The sequence below is a fragment of the Capra hircus genome, chromosome 4 (genome assembly GCF_001704415.2).
Source record: "Capra hircus breed San Clemente chromosome 4, ASM170441v1, whole genome shotgun sequence".
Classification (NCBI taxonomy): Eukaryota; Metazoa; Chordata; class Mammalia; order Artiodactyla; family Bovidae; genus Capra; species Capra hircus.
Window position 1 is genome coordinate 54,225,231 of NC_030811.1, and position 17,763 is coordinate 54,242,993.

At 38.9% G+C, this 17,763-nt stretch overlaps 1 protein-coding gene across 1 annotated transcript in view; it reads left to right on the forward strand.

The window, feature by feature from the left end:
* Positions 1-17,763, forward strand: part of ZNRF2 (zinc and ring finger 2) — a 92,023-nt gene that overhangs the window by 38,647 nt on the left and 35,613 nt on the right. The window lies entirely within an intron of this gene.

Below are 17,763 nucleotides of genomic sequence, written 5' to 3' on the forward strand. Positions count from 1 at the left end.
AAAATGACGTATAACATAACCACATTTAAGAACGTATTCCAATATTAAATGGCAGAGTTCAGTAATGCAAAACCACATTTACTTTTGCACCAACCTACTAGCTTTTTTATGTAGATTGTATTATAATTTATTAGTTTAGTTGGTTACAAATGCTTATGAGGGAGATCTCATGGTGGATGAAAGAATTCGGTAATGCAGTGAGAAGAACCCTAGTTCTGACCCTCCTCCTGACTTGTTTTATAATTTCTGGCAAATATTTTTACTTTTCTGGATTTTCTTATCTGTTGACATAGATTAGAATAGATACTCTCTTCAGACCCATTCACATTCTTATAAAATTATTTCTAAGTGGCATGGGAATGATTATAGTGAACATAGAAAAGTGGCTTTTTAAAAACAATACTGGAGGGCATTGCTTGAGCCTTGTTTGTTGTTATTCTATCGCTCGGTCATGTCTGACTCTTTGGGTCCCCATGAACTTACCTGCCCTTCACTATCTCCCAGAGTTTGCGCAGACTTCGCCTAAGTCCATTGAGTTGGTGATGCCATTCAGCCATCTCATCCTCTGTCACCCCCTTCTCCTCCTGCCCTCAATCTTTCTCAGCATCAGGGTCTTTTCCAGTGAGTCAGTTCTTTGCATCAGGTGGCCAAAGAATTGGAGCTTCAGCTTCAGTCCTTGCAGTGAATATTCAGGACTGATTTCCTTTAGGGTTGACTGATTTCATATCACTGCTGTCCAAGGGACTCTCAAGAGACTTCTGCAGCACCACAGTTCGAAAGCTTAGGGCTTCCCGGGTGGCACTAGTGGTAAAGGACCTGACTGCCAGTGCAGGAAATGTAAGAGAGTTGGGTTTGACCCTGGGTCAGGAAGATCCCCTGGAGAAGGAAATGGCAACCGACTCCTGTAGTGTTGCCTAGAAAATCCCATGCACAGAGGAGCCTGGTGGGATATAGTCCATAGGGTAGCAAAGAGTCAGACACAACTGTAGCAACTTAGCACATACATAGCCTTGTTTATGGTCCAACTCTCACATCCATACATGACTACTGGAAAAACCATAGCTTTGACTATATATGGCCCTTTGTTGACGAAGTGATGTCTCTGCTTTTTAATACACTGTTTAGGTTTGTCATAGCTTTATTCCAAGGAGCAAACGTATTTTAATATCATGGCTACCGTGACCATCTGCAGTGATTTTGGAGCCCAGGAATATAAAATCTATGATGGTTTCCATCCCCCCCACCCCATCTCTTTGCCATGAAGTGATGGGATCGGATGCCATAATCTTAAGTGTTTTTAATGTTGAGTTTTAAGTCAGCTTTTTCACTCTCTTTCACCTTCATCAAGAGGCTCTTTAGTTCCCTTTCTCTTTCTGCCATTGGGGTGGTGTCAATGAAGCAGAAGTTGATGTTTTTCTGTAATTCTCTTGGTTTTTCTGTGATCCAGCAGATGTTGGCAGTTTGATCTCTGGTTCCTCTGCCTTTTAGATCCAGCTTGTCCATCTAGAATTTCTTGGTTGATGTACCTTCAAGCCTAGCTTGAAGGATTTTGAGCATTATCTTGCTGACATGTGACATGAAAACCTAGCATAAAGCACATAAAAATACTCAAACTATAAGTATTTTTGTCTTTTCTAAAACCAGGAGGCAGAAGAGACAAAATAAATTATACTCTTCCCCCACTTTAAACTACAAAGAAACTTTTAGGATGTATTTAAAGTGCTTTTAGAACATGTTATGAATCATTTCAGTCTGCTCATATGTAACTTGAAAAATAAAACTTCTTAGGCTTTAGTTTATTCCATTATTTGAATGTCTATGGTGTGTCATAATAGGCATACTAATGGCTTTGTGACAAGAAAAAATAGATCATTTAACTTGAAATCGTTTCATTTCCTTTTACCATTCTCATTGGAAATCATTCTTTTTAAAAAGATAATATATGAGAAAAGAATAATAGAATTGTTGCAAGTGGGTACGTGATAGAAAATAATGAGTTTTCCTAATGGACTTAAAATATAATCCTAACGTAAACTAAGCTCTTCAGTAATGTTCATTATGCAAATTGATACACACTGATGTTATTTTGCAGGTTCTCAAGGATTGTTTTTGATGATTTTTAGGATTCGAGATTTAAACATTTGCTCTGGTAAAAATGCTTGTCGAGCAGAGTAAAAAATGTACTCTATCATCTTGTGGAAACATTTGCTTTGCTGTCATTTAAATTTTGTTAGAGCTATTTTTGTCTTTGAAGTAGCTGTCATTTTTAAACAATACAGGTTTTACCTAAATGTTTCCCTTTGGCTTTTTGAGCATCTTTTTCTCTTGTAGTAGAAGTTTTGCCAGTTAGAAACCCATGATAGTTAGAGGACAGTCTACAGCTCATCTTGTCTGTTGTTGTTGTTGTTTTTTTTTTTTTTTAAGGTGAATTGCCTTGCATTTTCTGAGGAAATTTTTCAAATCAGATAATCCTGTATTTGCCAAGCTCTGAACAAGTCCTATTGGCAAACGAGATCTTGCTTTATACACTCCATACCTGTTCCATATATTATGACACTTGCTTATGGAAGTTGCTCTTTTTACCTTTCTTTTTATTGCATGTTTTCCTTTTATTGGCATGTTGAGAATTTTATCTTTAAATTGAATTTCTAAGAAGACAAAATGCAGTTTATTCCTGCATACAATGCTTCAGTCAGTTCAGTCACTCAGTTGTGTCCGACTCTTTGCGACCCCATGAATCTCAGCACGCCAAGCCTCCCTGTCCATCACCAACTCCCGGAGTTCACTCAAACTCACGTCCATCGAGTCCGTGATGCCATCCAGCCGTCTCATCCTCTGCCGTCCCCTTCTCCTCCTGCCCCCAATCCCTCCCAGCATCAGAGCCTTTTCCAATGAGTCAACTCTTCGCCAAAGTACTGGAGGTGGCCAGAGTACTGGAGTTTCAGCTTTAGCATCATTCCTTCCAAAGAAATCCCAGCACTGATCTCCTTCATAATGGACTGGTTGGATCTCCTTGCAGTCCAAGGGACTCTCAAGAGTCTTCTCCAACACCACAGTTCAAAAGCATCAATTCTTCAGTGCTCAGCTTTCTTCACAGTCCAACTCTCACATCCATACATGACCACTGGAAAAACCATAGCCTTGACTAGACAATTACCAATAATTAGAATTTTCCTAATCTGCCTTTAATTGTGCCACTCTTGCCTTTTAGAACTCAGATCACCTATACAGTTCATTCACACATGCATTTAGGTATTTACTGGGTCTTGACTCTAGATCTGTCTAGATGTTGGGGCAGAGTGATTGAATAGAATATTTAGAAGAATATACAACTTCTGCCCCACAGGTATTATCAAATTTAGGAGATTAAGTCTACATAGAAGAAATGTAGTAGCTGCTTATATATATATGTGTGTGTGTGTGTGTGTGTGTGTGTGTGTGTGTGTTAAAAATGGAATATAGTAGGACAGAGAAGGACATGGTTTCAGATTCTTTTAAAAGGTCTTATTGAGATAGAAAGACTTAATCTAGACTTAACCAATCTAGGCTTGAAGGGATGGGAGTAGATTTTTAATAAGAGCAAAGGCATAGAGGTATGAATGGGTGTATTCTATTGGAAGAAAGGATTAAATTGCCTTCACTAAGTTAGTATTAGGTTAATAGTGATTATGCAAAACATCTAGTGTAGGGGAAAATGTACATTAGTGCAGTAATGTAAAAGATGATCACAAGTCAGGGTGCTGTGGTAGAAAGCTTGATATAGCTCAGGCATCAGAAGCGCTAAATTCTGTTACTTGATTTCTTTGCACTTAGGCTAGTCTCTTTAAATAAGCAGCTTAAACCAAGACAGTCTGTAGACTCCTTTAGGTTAATATTCTTCATTTCTGTTATTGAGGATAGGAGATGGCAACTACTGTTTTGTGTTATTGTGCTTGAAGAGATTGATGTGGCAAATTGAGGTCACCTGCTGTAGAAATCTCTCGAATACATTCCTTTCTCATTGATTCATTTCACTGTTTGTTGCATTCAGTGCACATATACCTTAGAGAGTTTTAAACCTATTGATCATTTCCTTCTGGAAATTTATATTAGTTAAATTACCTAGTGGAGATTAGAAGGAATAGAGCTTTATGTAAGGCAGCGTGTAGCTAAATAGTTTTGACTTTGGGTAACTGGGGAGTGCCATCTTCAGGTAGAGAAATCCATACCCATGGGGTATTATAGAAGGGTGAGCACACCTTGGGAGGGGCAGACTATTTGGATTTTTATAAAGACTGAAGTAGAAGAGTCCTGAAATTAGACATCTATTATATCTTCACAGCAGCCAGCACAGTTTATCTTCCTGTTCTTTTTCCCCTGAATTCTGGTAGTGGTTGAGGATAGCTTTTCCACTGTGACCCTCTCTCCTGTCTTTGTTTATGACTCAACTAATAAGCAAGTGCATTAGATGACTTGTTTGTTATAGAGCTGACAATTTGATATGTAAATCTCATAATAGGACCTGATACTTTATAATCTTCTGTTTTGCCCAGCAAATTCTGATTGTGCAAACAGATTTTTCCTGCTGATTGCTGTACACTGTCTCCCCATGTCTGAAGCAAATTGTTTCTAGGACTCCCAAGGGCACCAAAATCCACCTGTGCTCAAGTCTTGTATAAAAATTGGCGTATGTATATTTGTATATAACCTATGCACACTTTAAATCATCTATCTCTGCTGCTGCTAAGTCGCTTCAGTCGTGTCCGACTCTGTGCGACCCTGTAGACGGCAGCCCACCAGGCTCCCCCGTCCCTGGGATTCTCTAGGCAAGAACACTGGAGTGGGTTGCCATTTCCTTCCCCAGTGCATGAGAGTGAAAAGTGAAAGTGTTACCTGTAATACCTGATACAATATAAATGCTGTGTAAATAGTTACCAGGGTATGGCAAAATCAAGTTTTATCTTCTGGAATATTTTCCTCCTCAGTATTTTGATCCCAATGGTTGGATCTGTGGCTGTGGAGCTTGCTTATACAGAGGGCCTGCTATGTTTAGCAGACTTGGGTGTAGGAGCAATCCTTTTTGCTTATAGAAGGAAACAATGTACAAATGCTAAGTAAATGTAGGGTTGGGCCAGAGGGGATGCTGAAGAGTATAAAGAAGAACCTGTTTGCCTTAGTCATCAAAGTGGAAAAGGACAGGTATTCAGTTTACTGGTGCTGTTCGTGTTTAATATATAAAGTAACTTTGATGTCACAGGTACATCTCTTTGAACTGTTGCAGGACATTTTCCTTTAGTCTGAAGGATCTGAATTTTACCATTAAAGAATGTCATTTTAGAACTGTACTGTTTTAAGAACTTCAAGAAAAATAAGTGAATTGTCTTGAAGTTGAAAAAGAAACAATTTCAATAAGTAATAACCACTGTTTATTGAATGGCTACTATATTTTTTGGCACTTGACATACATTTTTGTAATCTTTAATCCTTAATCAGATTGCCAATATGTAAGTGATATTAACATTTTATGGGGAAGAAATCAGACCTAGAGAACTTATGCATTATATGCCTTCCCTTGGGACACATAGTCTGTAGTAGAAACTGCATAGCCAGGTTTGTGTACCCATGTCTTTGGGCTCCAAAGACTGTTTTCACTGGACCATTAAAGCTAGTAAGGAGGATAGACACACGAGTAAGTAACTAGAGTTCCATGTGCTATATTGCAGTATTGGAAGTATCATCAAAGTATAGAAGAAACACAAAGGGAGAGGATGAGTAAATCAGCTCTGAGGTGGAGCATTCTGTAGCCTTTAGAGAAAGACTCTTGGAAAAGGATGATCCCTGAGTGTGGTTTTGATGACAGCCTCAAAGTTCTATAGGGTAGAAGAGAGAGAATAATAACATTAATGTTTCAGTACCTCTAGAGTTAGTGTTAGTTGCTCAGTTGTGTCCAACTCTTTGCCACCCTGTGGACTGTAGCTCGTCCATGGAATTCTCCAGGCAAGAATACTGGAGTAGGTTGCCATTTCCTCTTCCAGGGAATCTTCCCTATCCAGGGATCAAACCGGGTTTTTTGCATTGCAGGCAGATTCTTTACTGTCGGAGTCACCTTGGAAGTCCCAGTACCTCTATACTTAGTTTTAAAAGAATAGGGTGATCTAGATCATTTCTGCTGTTCATTTTCTTCTTGCATCCCGGTCTTTTCTGTCCCTTTTATACACAGCAGGATCATGCCATTCTCATCTCACTTTTTGCTAGTTGTGTTGTGTTTGCTTTGTTGACATTTCTAATACTGTAGCAATAATTTCTACAGTTGTTTTATACCTATTCAATTAAATGATAATGTGTAGTGTACTACCGTGTGTGTGTGTGTGTGTGTGTGTGTGTGTGTATGTATAAAACACCACAGCTTTTTTTGGTTAATCTCTTGGTTGGGTCTTGAGTCTTTGAACTTTTGAGGATATGAATTACTCGAGTCCTACTCCCCCCCCCCCCCCCGCAACCCCTACCGTTTTCAAGAGTTCTGAAGACATCTTTCCCCACACATAAAATGTGTATATTATTCTGTGGATGATTCTGAGACCAGTGTTATTTCTGCCATCCTCCCCCTTAATAGTAGACATCTTATGTTTTCTGTCTAGATATTCACTAGGATACTTGGTAATTTTGTTCTGTTCTTTTGATTCAAGTCTCTTCGAGAGAACCAGTTAGCCCCTTGTTTTCCATATATTTCATCTCTTTTTCAAATTACTGTCCTCTGTTTTGTTTTGTATAAGCCTGCTTTCCATGTCAGTGATGTTACTGCTAGCTATTTCTGTCTAGCTCTGATTCTTCTGATAGTGCTTGTCATTACAGGTTTATTATTTTGTTCATGAGCTATGACAGCTGTTTTTTGAATTGATTTTCTAAGGTGTCTGATTCATAGGCCTTTTAATTGTTTTTGTTTTCCTTAAATAGTAGATTTCAGTGTTTAGGTCCTGTAATAAATTCTTATAATTAATCACACAGTGGAGCCAATTCTAGTTGGCCCTGTTGTAAGTGGAGACAGCGTGGAGGTCGGGATAGGGTAGAGCGGGGGAACGGCAGAGGAAGAGACCTGAGGCAGCCTGTAGCTTCAGCTAAGTTCCCGTGGAAACCTTTTCACTTGGCTTATATGTTCTATGCTCGTCTTCCTTTAAAATAGTTTAAAAAATTAAACTAATGTAAGATATGTGTATATTTTGAAAGTACAGAATACATCTAGTCTTAGAATAAAAGTAATCCTTTTCTTGCCTCAGCTTCCTCCAATTCCCAGTTTTTATTTTTTGCGGGATGGCTGTTTTCAACACCTGTAGGTGTTGCTTGTAAAGTTACTTTGGTTGGTTATAAAGGCTACTATTTTTATTACTACATATTCCTAAGTAGTAAATATTACTATTTGTAAGAAATGTACCTGTATTCCTATTTTTAATTTATTTTAAATGCTAGCTAACAACCGCTTGTTATGGAAGGTGAGGGTTTTCACATCACCTGTCTTTTTATCCTTCCACCTTTTGAACGTCATTTTAAATGACAATTTGCTTGAATTGATACTCATTGTTTCTGACTGTGGATTGCATTTCCTTTTATGTATTTTGTTTCATAATGAATAATTGCCTCATCTGTTTGCTTGCTTCATTTTTTTAAGGTCCTATCAGTTTTTCCCAAACTTGCCCAAAGAATCATAAAACTGTGAGTGCAGTACTGTTTCCGCATGATTGAACACATCAAGGAGCCTCATCAGGTCACGCCCTGCCACCCTCCTCCCAGCATTTCCCTCTTTCCCGCCCCTCCCCTCCTTCCCCTTCTCTGTCCTCTGCCTTTTCTTCCCCCCTTTCTCCCCCTTCTTGACCAGCTAGAGAACTATGCAAGGAGTTCCCTTCACCTTTCTCCTATGAGAGATCTTGTTGCCTTGATCTTGGAGTCTTTCTCGTTTTCCTCTTCTGTTTACTCCCTTATTTTAGTGGAGCATATGTGCTAAAAGTTTCTCAAGAAGGCACATACGAAGGAAAGGTTTTGATGGGGGTTTTTTAATCAGGGAAATATGTTTTTGTCAAGTATGAGTATGTATAGTTTTTGTACATAGTCTTAAGTGAAATAATTTTCTTTTGGAATTTTGAAGTTATTGCCTCACATGTCTTTTTTCAAGTGTTGCTGTTGACAACACTAGAGTCATTCTGATTCTGAAAAGTGGATTAGACTCTCCAAAAATATTAGTTTCATGAAAGACAGAGTATAGAAGTCTGGGAAACTGTTTCAGATATTTTATATTGATCTTTTTCCATTTTCAAAACTTGGATTTGTTCTCTTTCCCTAGTGCTCTGTTATTTAGTGGTGATATACCTTGATATGGCTCTTTATTTTCATGTGTTGTATGGATATATTCTTTCAGTCTGTATTCTCATAAACTTCAGTTTGGGGAATTATGTCTTTGACAGTTTCTTTCTGTTTTCTCAATTGTATTTCTAGCTGATTAGATGTTAGGCCACCTGGATCAATCTTTTGATTTTCTTTACTCTCCTGTTTGACTTTTGGTTTTACTTCCTGGGAGATTAAACAGTGTATGTAGAGTAATGGTTAAGAATTAGGCTCTGGATCCAGAAGCCCTGTTTGAACTCTTCACTGCCAGTTTCTAACTGATCTTATGTAAGTTAATTACCTTTTCTCTTTCTTATTTGTAAAATAGAATTAATAGTAGTGCCTAACTCAAGGATGTAAAGATAAATAAGTTAATTCATCTGAGTTGCTTAATTTCTTGTTATATAGTAAATGTTACTGTTATTAACAGTTGGCATCATTATTACCTCGAAGTTAATACTTTAACCATCTGTTTGAATTCTTAGTTTCTACCAAAAGTTTCAGTTTTCCAGAACTTCTGTTTGCTTCTCTGTTCCTAGTTTATAGCCTCCTGTTCTTGTTTCATGATGCAGTATCATCTTGAATTACTGGGACAGTTGAGGAAATTTGGAAAAAAATCTCCAGTATGTAAGATGGACACCAAAACAATATGTAGAAACAAAATTAAATAAAGAGAAAATAGAAATCTTTTAATTGTAAGGTTTTGGGGGGATCAGCAGTGCTCAAGTTTGTTTTCTACATTGATTGTATTATCAGAGTTCCCTTTTCTATTAGTTTTGGTGTATATCTCATTAGAGGCTTTTTCTAAATTTCCTTGTTTTTCAGCCACCAAGTCATATCCAACTCTCTTGACACCCACAGTATGTCATATCAGGGAGCACAGATGTCAGCTTACCCTTGTGTTGGTGATACTAAGTTTGGACTCTTAAGCTAATGTCAGCCAGTTTCTCCATTTTAAAAATACCTTTTAATCTTTGTTAATTAAGTGATTTCAGTTGATATTTCAGAATGTGTAATTATCCATCTATACTTTTGCATTTTTTCAAATTTAAAATATTATTTATTATATCATCCATTTTGATGTTTAGATTGTCTGAATTTGACCAGGAGAAGCCCTTTCAAAGTAGCTGTGGCTTTTTGTGTCTGTATGTCAGTTTCTTAACTCTTTCTTAATCTGGAACAAGAATTTGAGGTTCACTATTTCTTGCCGCCCCAGACTTAAAACCAGCCATTTCTTCAAGGATCCTTTGTTCCTTTTTTTTTTGCGGGGCGGGGAGGCCGGGGAGGGGAGATATTTAAAAACCCAAGATCTGGGAGTAGGTCCTTTTTGCTATGGAGTATCATTGCTTCTAGGTCATTTTAGAGAAATGAGCTAAATAAGTTTGTGTGTATATTTTTCTTTGTATCTGTTTATATACAGATGAGTTCATTTGTTTCCATTTATATTTGCTCTTGAGCTTCCCTGATGGCTCAGACATCTTGGAATGTGAAGTCAAGTGGGCCTTAGAAAGCATCACTAGGAACAAAGCTAGTGGAGGTGATGGAATTCCAGTTGAGCTATTTCAAATCCTGAAAGATGATGCTGTGAAAGTGCTGCACTCAGTATACCAGCAAATTTGGAAAACTCAGAAGTGGCCACAGGACTGGAAAAGGGCCGTTTTCATTGCAGTCCCAAAGAAAGGCAATGCCAAAGAATGCTCAAACTACCTCACAATTGCACTCATCTCACATGCTAGTAAAGTAGTGCTCAAAATTCTCCAAGCCAGTCTTCAGCAATACGTGAACCATGAACTCCCTGATGTTTAAGCTGGTTTTAGAAAAGGCAGAGGAACCAGAGATCAACTTGCCAACATTTGCTGGATCATGGAAAAAGCAAGAGAGTTTCAGAAAAACATCTATTTCTGCTTTATTGACTATGCCAAAGCCTTTGACTGTGTGGATCACAATAAACTGTGGAAAATTCTGAGAGAGATGGGAATACCAGACCACCTGACCTGCCTCTTGAGAAACCTATATGCAGGTCAGGAAGCAACAGTTAGAACTGGACATGGAACAACAGACTGGTTCCAAATAGGAAAAGGAGTACATCAAGGCTGTATATTGTCACCCTGCTTATTTAACTTCTATGCAGAGTACATCATGAGAAACGCTGGGCTGGAAGAAGCACAAGCTGGAATCAAGATTGCCAGGAGAAGAAATAACAATAACCTCAGATACACAGATGACACCACCCTTACGGCAGAAAGTGAAGAGGAACTAAAAAGCCTCTTGATGAAAGTGAAAGAGGAGAGTGAAAAAGTTGGCTTAAAGCTCAACATTCAGAAAATGAAGATCATGGCATCTGGTCCCATCACTTCATGGGAAATAGATGGGGAAACCCTGGATTTTGGGCTCCAAAATCACTGCAGATGGTGATTGCAGCCATGAAATTAAAAGACGCTTATTCCTTGGAAGGAAAGTTATGACCAACCTAGATAGCATATTAAAAAGCAGAGATATTACTTTGCCAAGAAAGGTCCGTCTAGTCAAGGCTATGGTTTTTCCAGTGGTCATGTATGGATGTGAGAGTTGGACTGTGACAAAGGCTGAGCACCGAAGAATTGATGCTTTTGAACTGTGGTGTTGGAGAAGACTCTTGAGAGTCCCTTGGACTGCAAGGAGATCCTACCAGTTCATTCTAAAGGAGATCAGTCCTGGGTGTTCATTGGAGGGACCGATGCTAAAGCTGAAACTCTTAATACTTTGGCCACCTCATGTGAAGAGTTGACTCATTGGAAAAGACTCTGATGCTGGAAGGGATTGGGGGCAGGAGGAAAAGGGGACGGCAGAGGATGAGATGGCTGGATGGCATCACTGACTCGATGGACATGAGTCTGAGTGAACTCCGGGAGTTGGTGATGGACAGGGAGGCCTGGCGTGCTGCGATTCATCGGGTCGCAGAGTCAGAAACGATTGAGCGACTGAACTGACCTGATGGCTCAGAACGTAAAGAATCTGCCTGCAATGCAGGAGACACACCCTGATCCCTAGGTTGGGAAGATCCCCTAGAGAAGGAAATGGCTACCACTTCAGTATTCTTGCTTGGGAAATCCCATGGACAGAGGAACCTGGCGGGCTACAATGGGATCACGAAGAGTCAGAAGCAGCTGAGTGATTAACACACAGACATACACACATTTACTTTTACTAGAGACTTTTCCCTAGTCCTTGTTTATTTTTAATCTTTAAATACTTATTAACATTGTTCAGAAGTCTAAAACTTTATTAAAAGGTGGACCCAGGAGTACCTTCTTCTTTGAGTTTTTCATTCACTACATTGTCATTTACCACCTGTAGGTAACGTATGTAAACTTTAATTTGAAATTTATCCTTCCTTGTATTTCTTTTTGCAGATATACACATACATGTGTATTCTTTTTTATTCTTCTTTTCTTACACAGTAATGAGTGTAACATATGCCTGCTTTTCCACATTGTTTTTTCCATTTAATTTAGCTTGGGCATCTCTTCGTATCAGTTTATAGAGGCTGTTCTCATTTTTAAAAATTACTTGCATAGCAGTTCCATTGCATAGGTGTGTAAATACATAATTGTTTATTTACCAACTCTTTTATGTGTTTCTAATATTAGACTGTTTCAAAGAGTGTCACAGTAAATTACTGTATGTGTTTTAATTAAAAGATAAATGTATTATCTCTTTAGATTCTAGGATGAGTAAGCTAGGATCACTAGGTGGGCTTCCTGTTTGGAGTCTCTCAAGCAGTTGCAGTTGGAAATTGAGATTGGAGTCATCTGAAAGTCCAAGTAACTCAACATCTAAGGAAACTCACTTAGTATGCCTGGCGATTGATACTGGTTGTTAACTCTGAGCTCAGCTTGGGCTGTCAGCTGGAGTACCTACCATGACCCCTCTGTGTGCCTGGAACTTCCAGAGTATGTCAGCTGGGTTCTGAAAAGAAATGTCCCCAAAGTGAACATTCTGAAAGGCTCAAATGGAATCTGCTAGACTTCTTGAGGTTTATCTCAGAAATCCCAGAGCATCAGTTATGTATTCCATTGATCAAGTTATTAAGGCTGACTGATACTCACGGGGAGGAAAATTGGACTCAGTGTGAGGAACAGGATGCATGAAATTGAAAGCAACTATTCTTGGAGACTATATAGCATAGTCCACTTAAAACTCAGCATTCAGAAAGCTAAAATCATGGCATCTGGTCCCATCACTTCATAGCAGATAGATAGGGAAACAATGGAAACAGTGACAGACTTTGTTTTCTTGGGCTCCAAAATCACTGCAGATGGTGACTGCAGCCATGAAATTAAAAGACGCTTGCTCCTTAGAAGAAAAGCTGTGACAAACCTAGGCAGCATATTAAAAAGCGGAGACATTACTTTGCTGACAAAGGTCCATCTAGTCAAAGCTATGGTTTTTCCAATAGTCATGTAGGGATGTAAGAGTTAGACTAGAAAGCTGGGTGCTGAAGAATTGATGCTTTTGAACTGTGGTGTTGGAGAAGACTCTTGAGAGTCCCTTGGACTGCAAGGAGATCAAGCCAGTCCATCCTAAAGGAAATCAGTCCTGAATATTCATTGGAAGGACTGATGTTGGAGCTGAAGCTTCAATACTTTGGTTACCTGATGCGAAGAGCCAATCCATTGGAAAAGACCCTGATGCTGGGAAAGATTGAAGGCAGGAGGAGAAGGGGATAACAGAGGATGAGATAGTTGGATGGCATCATCAACTCAGTGGACATGAGTTTGAGAAAGCTCCGGGAGTTGGTGGTGGACAGGGAAGCCTGCTGTGCTGCAGTTCATGGGGTTCCAAAGAGGTGGACACAACTGAGCAACTGAACAACAACAGTCTTGTTACCTAAGTCGGTCCAGTTATAGTTGAAGCTTTTCAGGTGCAGTTCCTCCAGTATAGCACCTTGATAACAGTTTCCCTTGATCTAAAGATGTTTACTGAGATCTTTATTCCTCCATATGGCTTTGAGTTACTGTACAGTATCCTTTCATTTCTGCTTGTAGGACTCCATTGAGCATATCTGGTAGGGCATGTCAGTGATAACAAACTCCTTCAGCTTTTGTTTATTTGGGAATTTGATTTCTCCCTCACTTTTGAAGAAGTTTTGCTGGATATAAGATTTTTTTTGCCTGAGGTAGGTCTTAGTTGCAGCATGTGGGATCCACTTCCCTAACTAGGGTCGAACACTCATGGGGAGTGTGGAGTCTCAGCCACTGGACCACCTGAGAAGTCCCTGAATATAAGATTCTTAGTTAATGGTTTTTTCCTTTTCTCCACCTGCCAGCTGCTTTTTGGAATCCAAGTTTATCATGAGTAATCTGCTTAATATCATATTGAGGATCCCTGTTTTCAATAATTTTTCTTTGTCTTTTGAAAATTTGATTATAATATGACCTAGTTGGCCTCATCTTACAGGGAGGCTGTTGAGTGCCTCACATGTTTATATTCATATCTTTCATCAAATTTGGGAAGATTTCAGCCATTATTCAAATATTTTCTCTACTCCTTTCTTTCTCCTCCTCCTGGGACTCCCAAATGTATATTTTGGTCTGCTTGTTGTCTCACAGGTCTCAAACCCTGTTCACTCTTTTCAGTCTGTTTTACTTTCTGCTCCTAAGACATGATAACTTCATTGTCCTATCCTCACACTCATGTTTTCTTTCATCTTCTTGTCCAAATCTGCCTTTGAATCCCTCTAGCGAGTTTTTCATTTTAGTTATTATACTTTTCAGTCCTGGTGGCTTAGATGGTAAAGAATCTGCCTGTGATGCGGAAGACCTGAGTCAGGAAGGTCCCCTGGAGAAGGAAATGGCAACTCACTCCAGTATTCTTGCCTGGAGAATCCTATGGACAGAGGAGCCTAGTGGGCTACACACAGTCTGTGGAGTCTCAAAGTGCTGGACATGACTGAGCTGCTAACACAGACATATTTTTCAGCTCCAAAATTTTTTGTTGGTTTTTATTTGTTCTCTATTGATAAATTGCTCATTTGTCATTTTCTTGACTTTCTGCACACCTTTCTTTATTGAGCATCTCTAAGACAGGCATTTTAAAGGTATTTTTCGTAGTATATCTGCCATCAGGTCTTTCAGGGACAGTTTCTGCTGATTGTCCTCCCCCCCCCCCCCCCCGCCTTTGAATGGCCCTGTTCATTTGTATAACTTTTTTCTTCCTGAAAACTGAACATTTAAATCTAATGTGGTAACTCTGAAAATCAAATTTTGCCAGGAACAAGTGCACCACTGCCTGCCATGTAGAAATGGCAGGGAATGGAGGGGAAGGATAACTGCCTTTGTGCTAAGAGCTGAAATTAACCACAGTGTATTGTCCAAGCCTTCCTTCCCCTGAAAGTTGCAAGCCTTCAGTAGATTGCAGACTTCCAAAACAGTTCCTTCAAACAAATTCCACCCATTCAGTTTTTGTCTAGGTGGGGAGGTAGATGCCCTGAGTGCATTCTACTTTGCCATCTTCCCATGGTCTTTTGTCCTGCATGTGTTTTTTGGTATTTTGGCTGGTATACCCTCAGGGAGAGATCCTAGAAATGGGATTGCAGGATTAGTAGATTACACGTGTAATCTAGTTAGATATTCCGAAATTGCCCTCTGTAGAGGTTGCACACTTTAGTACTCTTACTAGCAATGTGTGAAAGTACCTGTTTCTCCACAGCCTCTCTGGGAATGAGTGCCAGTCTTTTGTGTTCTTGCCTGTCTGGGATGAGTAGTGATATCAGTGTAGAGATACAGAGCCCACGGAGAGAAAACAGTATGTACAAAGAACCACCTGGATTTTTAATTAAGCAGTGAATTAAACACATATTTCTCTCTCCCCTCCTCAGTCCACTAAAATGAGAATAAAGAAATAAACAGAATTTCTTGAGAGGAAAGCATGTCTTGCATTCTGACACTGCTCAGTTTTTTGTTTGTTTAAGGATTGGTTGTTTATCTTTCTTTTTGGTGAGCTGTCTGTTTAACATTTTTGCCCATTTTTCTAACAGGTGTTTGGTTTTCCTCATTTTTAAAGAGTTCTTTGTATATTAAGGATATTGTCCTTTTGTGATAACGGTTATAAATATTTCATTAGCCTTTTCAAATTGTTTCTGCTGTGTTTTAACTGCAATTTTGTGTGTGTGTGTGTTTTGTGTTATGTTTATGAGAAGAAAACCTGAAAAGCTGTTTGGAAGCTTTATATGTAAGACTTGACCTTATCAACAGACAAGGATCTTGATGTTTCATTCTGTGGAATTTCTGATGTAAGAGAAGAAGCTACCAGTTTTTTTGGTAGAGATAGAGAAAAGGAGATTTGTAGGAAGGGCCCTTTTCTGTACATAGATATTTACTTATTCAGTCCCTTGTTTTCTTTCCTTCTCCTTGCTGTACCTGGTGCCCTCAAGCCAGTCTGTTTTGGGTCTTTTTTTTTTCCTGTAGTGAACTCATTCTTCTACTCTGATTGGAAAGCTGTAGTTGCTTGGCTGCATGACATGGGTTGGAGACTTGGGAATTTCTTTTATTCTGTTTATTAGTCCATCATTTTAACCTCATGGTTAACCTCATCACCGGCATGGAAAGTTATTGGAGGTGTAGGTTCTTGAGTTTTTTGAGAATGATGTAGTGAGAATTGGCTTACTTCTGCAGACACTTAGTATGTCTGTTTTCTTAGTCCTGTCAGTTCCGCCCATCTTTTCATCTACTGCTGTCTCCTTTCAACTTCCTTACCTTAATTTAGTGGGTTTTAGGTGGAGGAGAAAGAAACACATCAATTTATTGTATTTAAGTAGAAATATGGTGGTTCTCTGTACAGAGGTTTTTTCCTTAGGCTCTACTTTGTGGGCAGTTGGATGGCTCTCAGAGGTTCATGGTTGTGCACTTTTGTTTGATAATTTAGAGTTCATGTGCCAGTATGCATATGATTTTGATCAGTAGTTAGAGAATTAAGTAGTTAAAAAAAATTTTTTTAATGTCCTGTTTAATTTCAAGGGAAGGATGTTTTTGCAATTCTAAGAAAAAGATTGCTAATGGTCCTGGAAATAGGAATGCTGCTTGAGAGTCTCTTTGTCTTCTCCCCGTTTGATGCATGTTTTGCCACACTGATGCAGTACCAGTATTTGTGTCAGAATTGTTTGAGGGTTGTAGCTGTTTTTGTAGTTTAATTTTAGATTGATCCTCTTTTGCTTTTTTGGTGGTTTTTAAGAAGTGGGAATTAAATATACCTTTATTCCTTTCTTTTAAAATGTATTTAATACAATGTGAAAAACTGCTCAGAAACACATATTTCATTTAGGAAGTTGAGTACGTGGATTAAGTATGCATGCAAAAACCGTTTCCTATTCAACAGAGCTCTGCATGAGGTATGACTCGACTCTGTCTTGAGTTGCAGAGGGTTTCATGTCAAGACGAAAGGAGAAGAGTGTCTCTAAGAGCACACATATACTAGAAGTAGAAAGCTACCACAATCTGGGTCAGCTTTTAGGGACTCTTTTTTTTTTTCTTTCCCACCGCCCTTACTTGTTGTTGTTTCTCACAGCACTTTGCTCCTCTCTGTAGATCTGCTCTAAGATCTCCATGTGAGCTGTTTTCCTGTGCTTGCTGATAGTTTTTCTCCTGTACGTTCAGCCTACACATGACCCAGAATAGATACCCCAACGCAGTCTCTTAACTTCACATGCCCTTTTTGCTTCAGCTATCTACAGCTGACCCATGACCCTCTTGCTCTTTCTTAGTCTGATTTTCAAGAAAAATGAGTTGGCTCAGGCCATCTTTTTGTGCCACTTTGAATTAGTTGTTCCTCACCAGACTATAAATGGACTTTATCAGTTCACTGCTTATGCAGGTTGGGGATGTTGGAGGAGAGAGCAGTAAGTAAGTCTACAGGGAAACAGCAAGAACCCATGGATGAACAGTTGCTCTTGGTAAATGAGGGAGCAGGATAGAGCTGAATTTATAACATATTCCCTACCAGTTTAGTTTTAATTGAGTACTGCTGGCAAGTACTTAGTGCAAATGAATCTTGTAGGAAAGTAATATTTGTGTCAGAATTGACTAAGAAATCTGCCATTTGGTGCTATTTTCTGTTTGCCTTGTGACTTGTGGTATGGTAATAAGTCCAATATAGTAGGAGTCAGGAGTCTTAGATTCTAGACCTGATTTTGCTGTTCCGTGAAAGGCTTCGCTTCATCAGATAAATCTTTAAAAGGTCAGTGGAATAGAATATAGTTTGTAAGGTACTATCTAGCTATAAAACCTTGCAACTCAAATTGTACTGTACCAACCTGGGAAAGGTACTGTCAGGAAAGATGGTCAGAATACAAAGCTATTGTAACAAAATCATAAGTTCAGATTAATGAAAAAATAAGAAATGAAAATGATTGGACCCATACATTAGAAGAGGATA